The 14,035-nt window shown below is 42.1% G+C and overlaps 1 protein-coding gene and 1 pseudogene; one reads left to right on the top strand and one right to left on the bottom strand.

The window, feature by feature from the left end:
• The window catches only part of Erich1 (glutamate-rich 1), a gene marked incomplete at its 5' end in the record, with an annotated part of 52,793,804 nt that overhangs the window by 33,008,439 nt on the left and 19,771,330 nt on the right, over window positions 1-14,035 (top strand).
• On the bottom strand, window positions 7,243-7,910 carry Ube2e3-ps2 (ubiquitin-conjugating enzyme E2E 3, pseudogene 2; annotated as a pseudogene).

The following is a 14,035-nucleotide window of genomic DNA, read 5'->3' on the forward strand; positions in this document are numbered from 1 at the left end:
GCTGTCCTGTTATGGGGGTTGGTAGGGACTCACCTATGTGCATTTATAATGCGCCCCTAGGAGGAGGATTGGAGATCACACGGTTTAATTCAGGGATAGTGCTGCAGTTCTCTTACTCCGTCTACTGGGGTGGTCCAGAGAGAACTTCTGTCTGGACTTCTACTGCAATGTCCAGAATAACAAAAGAGCCATCTCCTCGTTTGATTAAAAAGAGGTAGGGAGACTCACTAGCCTGCTTCCCATCTTCTTGAACCCTGAGCCAACAGGAAAGACACTCGGTGCTCCTTTTTCTTTCTGTTCAAGGACGCTACAGTTATGGCGGATGGAATTCATCTTAAGTACTGACATACCTTAGAGTATTGAGTGGTACAAGTCAGGAGCCCAGTAAATATCACATCATAAAAGAGAGCTGAACAGGGTAGGATCAGAGGGAAAGCGACCTGGTTTACATTTCATAAGACACATGAGGGAAATGATTTCAGTGAAGGCATTCTGGCGGCCAGGGCAGGTACGCCATTTTGGTATAAGAATTTAATTTTGAGAGTTTTGAGATATGATAGTAGCAGAAGTCCTCAGCCTTGTGCAGGGGATGGGAATGGACCTCGACAACAAGGGGACAGAAGCTCTGGAATACGGTAGAATGAGCATAGACATTATTTTTACATTATTTTTACATTTTATGGCTGTGCAAGGTATGGGAGCCGTTGAAAGTGCATCCTGCCGCAGTCGGCAAATGTGTTGGGTCACACTCACAGCTACCTTGGGGGTGGACTCTAATTGGAAACTCATGCCATAATATGCGGGTTTGAGTATCAGTCCCTTGTCCGGGGGCAGGGAGGAAAGAAGATGGCTGGAGTTGAGGTTATGATAAGAGGCATTTATCTCCTGGCCGTGAGCACTTTGAGTGATGACTATGGAAATGGAAAGAATATTTGTAGACTAGGGAAACAGAGCCAGGCTTCAGAAAACCAGCTTATGTATTTTTATCTGAGAGTTCCACAGCTCAGCCAAAATAGAGGGTAGAGAGAAAACAGGGCTATCTAAACTGTGGCAGTTGTTGGTGCTGGGTGGGGAGGAGAGGGAGGTAAGTGGATTATTACCTCATTATCTGTGACGTTTGACACTTCTCATGAGAACAAATCTAAGGAATCCTTGCTCTTGGCTTGTCATAGATGGTCCTATGGAATTCTCCAGCTTCAGCTGTTAGGATGGAGAACTAATAAACAATATGAGGTGCCTATGAGATAGCTCAGAGGGTAAAGGAGCTTGCTCCAAGACTGGCCACCTGAGGTCAACACCCAGGACTCACGGCGGAAGGAGAAAACTAACTTCAAACTCATCTCTGACCTCTGCACGTGCTGAGACACACACATGCTCACTCACATAAACACACGTGTGAACACACACAAGGGGTAATAAATAAAATGTTCAAAGAATAATAAAGGAAAAATATGAAGATGTCAGTGATGATACGGCATGTATCCATTGTTTCTATTGGACTTCTACTTACAATGGATATTCTCTTACAATGAATGATGATATTTGTTGACATGGTGTCTGCAGAAACCAGACCACTGTAGAATGCTGAGATGCTGTTGTTTTGTTTTGTTTTCTGGACTTACAGTTTATTTTACTCTATACTCCTTTATTATTACTTTTTATGACTACACTATGTGATATTACTCATATTATTGTGATGGCGATGATGTTACTTGATCCTGCCCTCCATTTAGTTCTTCAGGTCTGGCACCTACACCAGAAGGAGCAGATCGAAGTCTCTGAGCACCTGCCTTGCGCATGCGCATGCACATGCCTCAGTACGCCTCAGTACCTGCATGGCTTGCTTCCCCAATCTGAGACAGGCACGCACAGTGCTAACCACAGTGCTAACCTGCGTACACCCTGGCACTGCCCATCACATGACTAGTTCAGTCAGGCACATTGGTGTCTAGCTCATCCCCGGAAGTGTGCTGTGTTAGATGGTGTCTTAGCTTTTTGTTTCTGTTTTCCCGCTGCTGTGGTAACATACCCAGCAGGCAACAGGCAAAAGCAACTTCATGGGAAAGGGTTTATTTGGTTCATAGTTCCAGGCTCCAAGTCATTTCTACAGGGAAATGTTGGAGATCGGTTCTAATGTTTCTATTCAATCAGAAATCTGCATGTCTAAACGCTAAAGGCTCTTGTCCCCGATTGCAGGCTAGGATTGTAGGGGAGAGGACACAGAATTTCCAGGACCTAGGGAAGAAGGATGGGATGCAGGAGTGGCAGAGGGTAAAGCCAACCAGCTGTGTGAGATTTCCAGTAAGTAGCCATTGGCCACTTTCCCTAATGGGCCTGAGGTAGCAGGGGAAGGTTTAGGAGTACCCAACTTTTGAGGTAGTCAAGGCATTTTAAAAAAGATAATGTGTGTGTGAGTGTGTGAGTGTGTATGTTTCATTCAAGGATCCGAAGATAGTTCCTAGGGAGGTGCAAGACTCCCACTACAGGGAATTCAAGATGCCAGAATTTGAAACAACTAATCACCCCACACTCTTGTTCAAGAGCAGAAAGCAGGAATTAGTGAATGCACACTAGTGCTCAACTGTGTGCTCACTAGTCTCCATTTTCCCATCAGTTCAGGGCCTGTCCATGAAATTGTGCGGCTGCTTTCAGGGTGCGGCTTCCCAACTAAGAAAATCCCTCACAGGCCTGCCAATGGGCCGACCCAATCCAGACTATTCCTGGAGATTCCCCTCCCAGGTGCTTCTACATGGTATTAAGTCAACAGTCAAACTACCCATCACAGATAGTGAGCCCTGAGCGGTTCAGGCCGTCCTGTGGCTATTTTAGAAGGGGGCTTTGTGGGTTAGCACTCAGGCTATGAACCTTCTCACTGCACTGTTAATTGTTTTGTTCTCTGCCTTGGAAGAAACAGAACCAGCACCAGACTGAGTTTTATTGTAGGGAGCAGCAGTTGCCTTGGCAACTGAGGAGTTCACCCTACTGTTCTTCCTCAGTGGCTGTGTCCTCATGGACCAACAGTTGTAGAGCTCTTCATTCCTTTCTCTTATAGCTTCATAATCAAGCACATCCACAGAGACGACCTGATTCTTTTCCGACTTGACCTGATTCAATAGCACAGCTTCCTGATTGCCCCTGATTCTGTCACGACAGGCAAGGGCACCTCTGATTGTCCTTCCCAGTGTGCTCCCTGTATAACTTCCGTCCTTCTTCTCGTGTGAGCACAAGCCATGAATCTTCTCTTTGGCAAATTATTGTAAAAAACAAGTCACTTTTCAATGCATCTTCTTCACACAATTATTTATTTATTTGATTCTTGGTTTCCGTGCCTTGAGTGTTGTGACTTTGTGCATGTGTGTACACCACAGACATACCTTGGGTTTTTAGGGGTCAGTAGAGGGCTTTGGAACTGGAGGTAAAGGTTGATTTGGATCTGTCCTGTCAGTGCTGTGATACAGATCAGTGTCCTCTGCAATAAGAAGACACCCTCCCAAAGTCCGAGCCGTCTCTCTAGATCTTCAACTTTATTTTTGCTAGTCAAATAAACAATTTCTTATAAAATATTTCTGAACCGTTATAAAAGCTATAACCGGAATGTAGCAGCTAATGTTGAAAATCATTTATTTTGTGGAAACATAGAATAAACATATACTCAATAAAAATTAAAAACAAATTATTCTGTGATCCTTTTGTCTGACATTCATTTCTGTCTTTCCGTGTCTTCTTAGTATGTACCACGAATCCTGGCTACATCTCGGAGTCCAAGGAAACTCATGGGTTATTTCTACATATACAGTGTCAACTTCTACACCTCTCAGCTCTCATGTGCCACCCACGTTCCTGTAAGAAATTCATACAAGTGTTCTTTCTAGAGCTGTTGAGCACAGCTTGGCTTATTTGATTCTCACTACTTACTTAGCATAACCTCGAGCATTTAAAGTTCAGTGTACATATCTGGACTGAGTTTGTGTCTACTGCTGTAAGCCTAGCTACTGTCTACCTAACGCCTAGTGTCGTGAATTCACTGTTTCTGGGGCTTCCTCCAAGACCCTGCTCTGAGTTAGTGCTGGGCCTTTCCTATAGTTAGTATCTATCTATCCATCCATCTAAGTTATCTATCTATCTATACCTATCTCTATCTATCTATCTATCTATCTATCTATCTATCTATCTATCTATCTGTTATTTACCTCTTTATCCATCCATCATCTATGTATCTATCCATCTATCTGTTATTTACCTCTTTATCCATCCATCATCTATGTATCTATCCATCTATCTGTTATTTATCTCTCTATCCATCCATTATCTATCTATCCATCTATCTGTTATCTTTCTATCCATCCATCATCTATGTATCTATGTATCTGTGTATCTATCTATCTATCTATCTATTTTTCTATTACCAGTCTTATCTATTTGTTTATTCCTTGAAAAAGTTCATTTATACAATGTATTATAATGATGGAGATTTTATAAAAAATGTTGCTGTTTTCATCCCTTCAAAGTCACCTTTTTGAGTGATTCTACTTAGTTTATTGAAGCAGACACAAGAGAGCCTGTCACCAGTGGGATGATGAACAGAGGAGAAGTCAGTTTGAGATCATGGGGGATAAACTGTGAAGTGCAATTTCTGTAGGGAGATTACCTTAGAGACAAAGCACTCATTTGAGAGAGATGGGGAAGGCTTTGCAGTCTTAGAGATTTAAACCATCCTCTATCACAAACCAGTCTGACGGGTCTGGAACAAATAGCTCACAGCAGTTTATAATGTAAGTCAGCACAATTTAGACAAGGAAGTACCAATCTGACCTGCGACAGGTATTGCTGGACAAACCCTGTGGCTCAGTCCTATGTCCTTCACTTTTCTAGCCCTTTTGGTACCAGAGTCTGGAGCTGCTGTCTTTGTCCAGGGAACTGGACACCTACGCCTACGAAGGCTGGGCAAGCTTCCCTGTTGTCTATGATGCACTTCCCAGCAACTATCTGATAAGAGTTTATGAGCCAAGAAGAGAACAAACCTGTTTCCTCTCTGTCTTCTCATAGTGTATGAAAGCCACGAGCCAAATGTTAACATTTCCCCAACCGACTGTCTTTCAACTTCTGCTTTTCTCTATCTGTGACCTTTCCCAGGACCACCTCAACCACCTCTTTCATCTCAGGAGAGACTCTGTGAAGCCTCCCCACTCCCCGCAAAAAAAAAAAAAAAAAATCTCAGGAACCTCTAGGCCCCATGATTGGCAACTTACTTGGCATCTCTAGTCTCTATCAGGGTGAGTCATATTGGAAACAGGCCCTGTACTCTTGTGGACCTAAATTGGCTTCTAGCAGCTTTCTTCTACAAATCTTTGTCCTCTAGGCCCTGAGTGTGTCCCTAGAGTCTTGTTTCTTACCTCTTATCTCCTACTGGCAGCTACAGTCTGCCAAGTTTGTCTCCAAAGCTTTTTATCCACGTTTCCCCTTCTTATTGTTTCCATCCCAATTGTATGTCACCCACCACTTTCCACTCTCCCAATTTCTACAGTATGTGGGGTGTGTGTGTGTGTGTGTGTGTGTGTGTGTGTAGGTGTGTGGTCAAGTGTGTGTCTGTTATCCCTCTCCACCAGTCGCTAGTGTTTGTTCTAACTGAAGACAAGGTGGTGGCTTATTTTGTCTCTCAGAAACTAGGCCACTCTGTAGTTAGCCTTTGTGTTGTTATTTACCCACTTGCTTGCAGTTGCTGAGGACATGGGGGACATCAGGGGACTTTCTATTCTCTCTTTCACCATAATATTTCTCCTCTTTTATCACTTGCAATTTGAGGGCATACAATTTTGGGAGTCAAGTTTTTGTTTTTTTGTTGTTGGTTTTTTTTCCCCCAGAAACAGTGAGTGACACACATTTTTTTTCCCCAAGAACTATTGTATAATTCTCCTAAGAAACTTTCTCAGATACAGGATGTCCTCTCTGACTTTGTCTCTGTCTCTCTGTCTGTCTGTCTGCCCCCCACCTCCTCTGAGTGTGTGCATGTGTTGGTTTTAGTTTGGGATGGACAGAGTACAGGAATAGTGACCTTGTCTGACACAATAGGAAACGAGACTATGGAAAAATAGATTTCTCAAAGAATGTGCTGCATAAATATTGAGGCATTTACATAAGGGAAAAAATCTGAGTCATGATTCTGAAGACAAATGAATGATTTGGAAATAGAACATACTGTTTAATGGACAATGGTTCTATGCAGCTTTTGCAAATATTAACATGTACGTACAGGGAGAAAACTGGACAAGCATGTCGAAATCATGCTAGCTGCTTTCTTCGAGCAGCAGACTTGGCTTTTTAATGTTCATCTATGAGAAATAATGTTCCTCTTTAAGGAGAAAGGAGTCTGCATACTGTTTGGAAGTAAAGCTTACCTTATTTACAGTCCCAGTCCTTTCTTGCAGGAGCAAGGATGTTGCAGCACTGAGATCAATCTACAAGCAAATGTGTGGAAAGCAGCGGTCAGCCGCTGCCCTTTTGTCTCTTTACTATTATTTTAAATTCTCAAGTGTGGCAGTGTAAGGGAGTGTAATTGCTTTAATGTGGTGGTTACAATAACCACAGTATTCCTTTTTTAAAAAAAGTTTTCAATTTAATAATTCCTTCATTTGTACGAGTCCTTAATCAATCGTCACAGCCACACCTTTATTTCATCAACGGTCATCTCAGACACATGCTCTGACAAGCCTTTCAACATAATGAGGAGAAACTGTGCCTTCAGGCACATGTGTATTGGGTTTGAGATCCGTGCTCTCTGAGCTACAAAGGGTAGAAGGAAATCCGCTCATTTCAAACTGACAGAGCTGAAACAGCATTTTCACAGCAGCATCAACCACACATTCAGAAATGGATCTGGGCTCAATACAAATGGCATAATTCCTAGTCATCTACAGCTACTTTTATCACCTCGTACAGATAATGAATTAGGCTAAAGTGCACTGTAACATTTGGTAGACTTCAGGATTAGTATCCTTAGTATATCACAAAATACATTTTGATATCCCAAAGAAGCAAGTAGGCATTTTAAACATAACTAATCTACAACTACGAAGTTCTACTCTTGGTAGCGCTTACCTTTGGGGGGGGGGGTCTCTTAGTCTCCAGAGCATAAAGGCAAGAGTAGAGTCAGAGTAACATACACACAAAGTCCGTATTGTAAAGGCTATAAAGATCCGCAGCACAGTGGGAAGAGGCCTTCTGCTCCTTCACACCGCATACAAATTACATGAATTTCGTTGCATATCTCTGTCTGGCTATCCTGTCATGTTCTACTCTGTTGCTCAAATACTGAGTGGCTATGCTTCCAACCAGAGGATCCAAAGGGTTGCAGTCTGTCAAAAGGGAACAGATAGAGAGCAAAACCTTTGAAATAGTCAAAGCAGGACTCCAGTTGTCTTTCAGAATATCCAGGCAGAGGACTCCCTGACGGTTGATATTACAGTGATAGATTCGGGTATAGAAGGTAACCTTTGGTGGCTTAAATGGATCATCTGAAGAGAACGTGAAATCAAGAAGAAGAAAAAAAAACCCACCACCTTCATAGACAGAACCTGGTGGACCAAGTAGAGTTGGCCTCCATTCTTTAAATGTTATCTCCTTAGGCCCAGCACTGCAGTTAGGGGGAAGACCAAGGGTGAGCTCAGCTAGCTCCCTCTGAATTCTCTCAGCACTAGTGGATAACTTAGCAGTCATTTTGCTATAGAGTTTGGTGCTTTTCTTCTTCTGGGTGACAGAGGTTTTCTTTCTTCCTGTTTCTCAGACTCTGGAGTGATAGGGTCTCGCTGGTCTGCATCTGAACTGCCACTGCTGGTGTTGGGGCTCTCATCGTCCAACCTTTGGCTATCACTGGACATCTTGGTGAAGCTATCTCTGGGAAAACTTCTCACTCGCCCGCCCGGTGCTCTCATGTGCCGCTATGCTGTGTCTACCACAGCATTCCTATCGAAAACTATTCACAGCCATGTTCAGGTATTAGTTGGCTACATATGCCCCATGTTGGATTGGAACTTCTGAGTATTTGAATGTTTATTGCAGCTTCTGGGTATTTGAATGCTTATTGCATGTGATTGAAATGTAAGATAACCCCATAGGCGTTTGCACTGGGCCAGTGACCTTTCAAGAGGAGTTGGGTCACCAGGGACAGATCTTGTGGGTTTATGGCCTGGCCTCACTTCCTCTTCACTCCTCTTCTGAGATTCCAGATTCCTTCCTTATTCTGAATCATCGTCTCTGCCTGCTGACACATCTTGCCTTCCACAGTTCCCTGGGACTGTAAGCCAAAAACATCCCTGTCTCTCTTAAATTGCTTTTTAAAATTATAATTAAAACATTTTTGAGATAATGTAGCCACATTTCCCCCCTTCCCTTTCCTCCCTCCAAAAGTCCCTCTTGATCTCTTTCAAATTCATGGCATCTTTTTTAACTGTTGATATATATATATATATATATATATATATATATATATATATATATATATATCTGAACACACAAATACAATTATCTCAGTCTATATAATGTTACTCACATATATGTATATGTTTTCCAGGCTGACCTTGTGGTATTGGGTAACCAATTGGTGTGCTCAGCTATTTAGTTGCCCATAGTTTTTGTCTAGGGGTGAAGTCTCATGGGCTTTTTGTCTTCATGTTACCACATCTGTTGTTCATTCTTGTTCAGGTCATGATTAGGCAGATATGTTGATGAGATTTCATGGATGCAGCATCTCTGATATGCTAGCAGATACAAATTTCATGGCAAACTCTGCAATCTCATGGCAAACTCTATTGTCTCATGCCACACTCTACAATCTCATGGCAAACTCCCTGTTCCTATGGCTCTTAACAATCTTTGTCCTTCATCTTTCTAAATGAACCCTGAGCCTTATGCAGGAGTTGTGGCATAGATGTATCAGTTGGGACTGGGCTTCACAACTCTCCATTTTGATTGGTTTGTGGTTTTCTATAATGGTCTTTGCCATTCAAGTTGCTTTTGTCAGGATATTTTATCACAATAAGCAACAAGCAAGAAAGTAACATTGGGAAGGTCAAACATTGACTCTTTGCCCGAGTATCTTGACTACATATAGCTGTTGGTGATGGTAAAATTGAATTTATATGAAAATCAGTTTCTGGGGGAAAATGGAGAAGTAGAGAAGCAGGATCATTCTGTGTGCTCATGGTCCCTGAAGCATGCAGAGTCCCTAAAGACCTGATAGACTGGGGAAAAGAGAGGGCAGATTTTAAAATGGTTAGTTATATTTTCCCCTACTATTACTTTGTGGGATTTTTGTTTAATTTTCTGTTATGGTTCACGTGGGTGTATACATGTGTATGTGCAGGCGCATATACATAGTTGTGCACTCATGCATGTGAATGTGAGAGTAGATATCATTGTCTTCTTTGATTTCTATCTTATTCTTTGACATACAGTCTCTCATGGAGGTTGAAGCTCTTCAATTGGGCTAGGTCTGCTGGCCAATAGCCTTCAAGATCTACCTGTCTCTGCCTCCCCAAAATGGGTTGTATAGACCACTGCTTCTGGGTTTTTAATGTGGTTATTGGGGGATCCAAAATCAGGTCCCCATTGTTTTGTGTCAAAGACTTTATATATTGAACCATCTCCCTAGCACCATTTTGGGTGGGATTTTTGGTACATAAGCTTTGAAATATTTTAGAAAAAATAAAAATTTAAGAACAAGTCCCAGGATTGCAGAGATTTCACAGAGGTTAGGAGTACTTGTTGTTCTTCCAGAGGACTTGGGGGTGGTGGTGGTGGTGGTGGCACCTACATTTGTAACTCGAGTTCCAGGGAATCTGATGCCCTCTTCTGGTCTTCTGGTCTCTACAGGCACTGGACAAACATGGTACATGGACCCATGCAGGCGAAACTCTCATACACATAAAATAAAAATAAATACATCTAAAACATTTAAACTAAAAGAGTAAGTTCTAATGTATGCTATGAAAAGTTGGATTAGTAGAAAATAGTTTCAATAAACTGAGTTAAGAAAGAATTATACACGCATACACATATAGCATATGTATGTGAAAACAATTGTTTTAGTTAGGGTTTTACTGCTGTGAACAGACACCATGACCAAGGCAACTCTTATAAGGACAACATGTGATTGGGGCTGGCTTATAGGTTCAGAGGTTCAGCCCGTTATCATCAAAGCAGGCATGATGCAGGAGGAGCTGAGAGTTCTACATCTCCATCTGAAGGCAGCTAGCACAATACTAGCTTTCAGGCAGCTAGGACTAGGATATTAAAGCCCATACTCACAGTGACACACCTACTCCAATGGGGCCATACCTCTAAATAGTGCCACTCCTGGGCCACAATTTATGATAGTTACAGTATATTTTCTGAGAATAGGCAGGACAGAAGTGGTAAACTACAGTCCTGCTCCCAGAATTCTAATGACTAGTGTACTGTGACCTTGACCTCACTTTAGACTGATGGACTCATGCTACTATCTGAAAAGTGGGAGCTGAGTGAGATAATTACTGAGTACCCCTACTGAGTCCAAAAATAAGCATTTTTACATGGATCTGGAAGTTCCTGAACAAGAGGAGGCATGGTACCTCCTTCGCCATATTCATTTGTGATGAATGGGAGCAGTAGGGGGCTACCGTTGTCTAATCTGGATTTTAACATGCTGTGTGTAGAGTTAGTTGAAAGCCGTTTCTCTTTTAGGATGCACTTGCCACATGAAAGATGAAGGAAACCTTTGTCCAGGTGGCCCCAGAGGACAGAAGTAAGCTGCAGGGCGGAGAATTCAGACCCAAGGAGAGAGAAAGATTTTTCTGAAGTCTCGCTTGCCTGGAGACAGAGCTTCTGCAGGAAGTGAAGCTTGTTCATGGATGATTCAAAAGGGAGGCCAGCTCACTCTTGGTGCTGATGCAGAGGAAAGTATACACCAAAGAGGACCTGAAGGCGGACACAACCCTGTCCTCTCCAGGGCTGGAGTTCTACATGGTCTTGCTGACACAGGTCTTTGACAAGTGGCCAAAGGCAGATACTCTGAGCTTGGTAGGCAGAGTCTACCCAACTGCTTTCTTCCTTCCTTCCTTCCTTCCTTCCTTCCTTCCTTCCTTCCTTCCTTCTTTCCTTCGTTTCTTTTGCTTCTTGTGGTGTCTCCTTAGATATAATGTAAAAGAAACTGGTAATGTTTGGAATTCACAGTCAAGATACAAACTAGGACTACAGAGGTGGCTCAGTAGTTAAGAGCACTAGCTACTCTTTCAGAGGACCGGAGTTCAATTCCCAACACCCACTTAATGGTTCTCAACTGTCTATAACTTTAGTCCCAGGAGATCAAATCACCTTTTCTAGCATTTTCAAATGTGAGAGACAGAGATGTGATGTTCAAATAAAACAAAATGAATATATTTTTGAAAAGATACACAAAAATATGAGAAAGAACAGCGAAGATGAATATCCCATTAACTGGGGAATTCGATTGAGTCCAGAGCAGGGACTCTTATGTGGCGACCACAAAGGCCTTGCACACAGATGACAAAGGAAAGAAGGCCTTGTTTTGACATAAGACTGTACATTAGTGTAGAATTTGTTCATGCATTTCTGTATTTATTTAACACGAATGAAGAAGAGGAAATAAAATAAGCTAGCAAGTAGCAGTAGTAAGATCACTAAAACCATTAAAAAATGTAACTGACAAACAAAATATTCTCAAGAAACACACTAGCATTTTTTTCCCTAGGAGAAAAATGAAGGTTGGGACTACAGCTCAGTTAGCCAAGTACTTGTCTAGCCATCTCTAGCATTACATAAAGCTTGGCATGGTGGCACAAGGCTGGAATCCCAGTGCTCAGGGGGAATAGAGAGAAGGGTCAGAAGTTCAAGGTCACCCTGAACTACATAGGGACTTCAAGACCAGAAGGTAACAGAATGGGAATAAGTATCTTCTACCAGATAAGATTTCAGATGAAATAAATGGAGGTTAAAGTCAAGATCACAAGGCAGAAAGCAATTTTAAATGTTGCGTGTAGGAACTTACAATCGGCTGCAGCTCTCCCATTCTCCATGAAAAAAGCTCTCTTATGTTTGTGATTCTGTCTGCATAGAGGAAAGCACAATGTAGCATGGTCATAAATCAAATCAGTGTACCCTAAAGTGAGAAGCTTAAGCAAAATGTCAAGGACAATTCTCCTGCCGCCAAACTGAATAGATATTAAAAGATAAACATTCTTTATATAAAGAAAGGGTTGACTACCCTTGAGAAATGGAGATGTCCATGCACCAGGAAAGGCATCATGCTGAGAGAAATGAACTGCTTTCCACCAGATTCAATTATACCTGAGGTTGTGTTCTGATGTAAATGTATAGTTCAATGTATGCTAAGTTTCAGCTTCAGAAAAGCTTGGAATGTTTGGAATATATCACCGATTGTCATTCTACCTTGGGTAAATAAAATCTTACATGAGACACAGCAGTATTCCATGAATTGATTCAGGATCCAGATGCAAGGACTTGAAAAGATATTTTAGGAGGTTCTTACCGAGAGAGAGAGAGAGAGAGAGAGAGAGAGAGAGAGAGAGAGAGAGAGAGAGAGTCAGTCAGTCAAGGGAATGAAAATAAAATTTTGCTTTTCAAGAGATTAATTTTTAATGCTGCTGGCCAATTATTCAAACACAAGAGCAAAACACAGATTTCCTGGTTTGGGGAGGGGCGGGGTCTTCCTGTCTTTTCCTGCTTTGGTGGGGGGGCTTCCTGTCTTTAAAAGGAAGGGTCATAAAAGAGCAGATGACATTAATAAAGCAATTATGTGTGCATAGCAAACTTAGGACATGGAAGGGATTTAGAAATCAATTGCACAAAAGAGAAACAAAATTGTGCAGAGACAATAAAAGCAACCACAACTGTGCCTCCTAAGGACAGGGCCAGCACAAAGCTGCCACACTGCTCTCCTGGCTTTTAAAAATCAACTCCCGGGATTTCGTTATATTTTATGTTCTGTCAAACTGGTTACATCCTTCCCCTAAATATTGACTTTAAAGATTATTATAATACTTAAAAACAAGTCTTTTGCATGTGCTGGCTGGTGAGCAAAGTACCAGTTTGCATTAACCCCCAAAATACTCAGGAGAGCCTGAGCAGCCTTTAAATCATGGTGTTATTATCCTTTTCAAGTTTTTTGATCTTACTAATGGGGAGGTTGAGGCTATACTGGGTGATTTACCCAAAGTCTAGGACTGATTGTCCTATGGGTGGAAGATATTTGTAATTAACTCTAACACTGGGTTTTAGTCACTTTATTTGTTTCTGTTTAAAAAGTGTACTTTATGTATATGGGTGTTTTTTATCTGCCTGCATGTTTTTTGCACCATGCGTGTTCCTGGTATTCAAGAAAGCATCAGAAAAGGGTACTTGAGCCTCAGGGACTGGACTTACAGACAGATGTTAGCTACCAAGGTGTTGTTGGGAAATGAACCAGGTCCTGTGGAAGGGCAGCCATCGCTTGTGACTGCTGAACCATCTCTCCACACTCCCCAACCCCAATGCCAGTATTCTTCAGGGTAATAATGAGCCATTTAGACATAAGAAATGTAAATGACCCCCAACAAAATGTCAAACTGCGTTGTGATGATGATTTTACCTGTCAGATCCAATGCCTCCCCTCAGAAGGCTGGCTGAAGATGTTGCCGCTGGGGTGGTAGGAGCTGCTTGCTCAAAGCAGACAGCACTGTCCACTTGGGGTTTCAGCCTCCTCTGTACCTCTCTGAGTTCTCATTGTTTGGCCTCTTTTATCCCTCAGCTTGGAGATTATTTGTTGAAGTTGTGTTTTGGCTGGCAGTTTGGAACACACTTTATACACCATTGCATAATTTCCCTCAGGCCTTCAGTGTTGTTGTAAAAATATAGAAATAGAAAGGTATCAGTGTCTTTTACCCCTCTAGGTCCGCACTGCGGTGTCCCAAGATATCTGCTAGATATCTTGGCAGAAACACATCCCAGCCGCACACTTTCCTACACTCAAACACTCACATAAAAG

Source organism: Rattus norvegicus, chromosome 16 (assembly GCF_021556685.1).
Source record: "Rattus norvegicus strain SHRSP/BbbUtx chromosome 16, alternate assembly SHRSP_T2T, whole genome shotgun sequence".
In the NCBI taxonomy this organism is placed as follows: domain Eukaryota; kingdom Metazoa; phylum Chordata; class Mammalia; order Rodentia; family Muridae; genus Rattus; species Rattus norvegicus.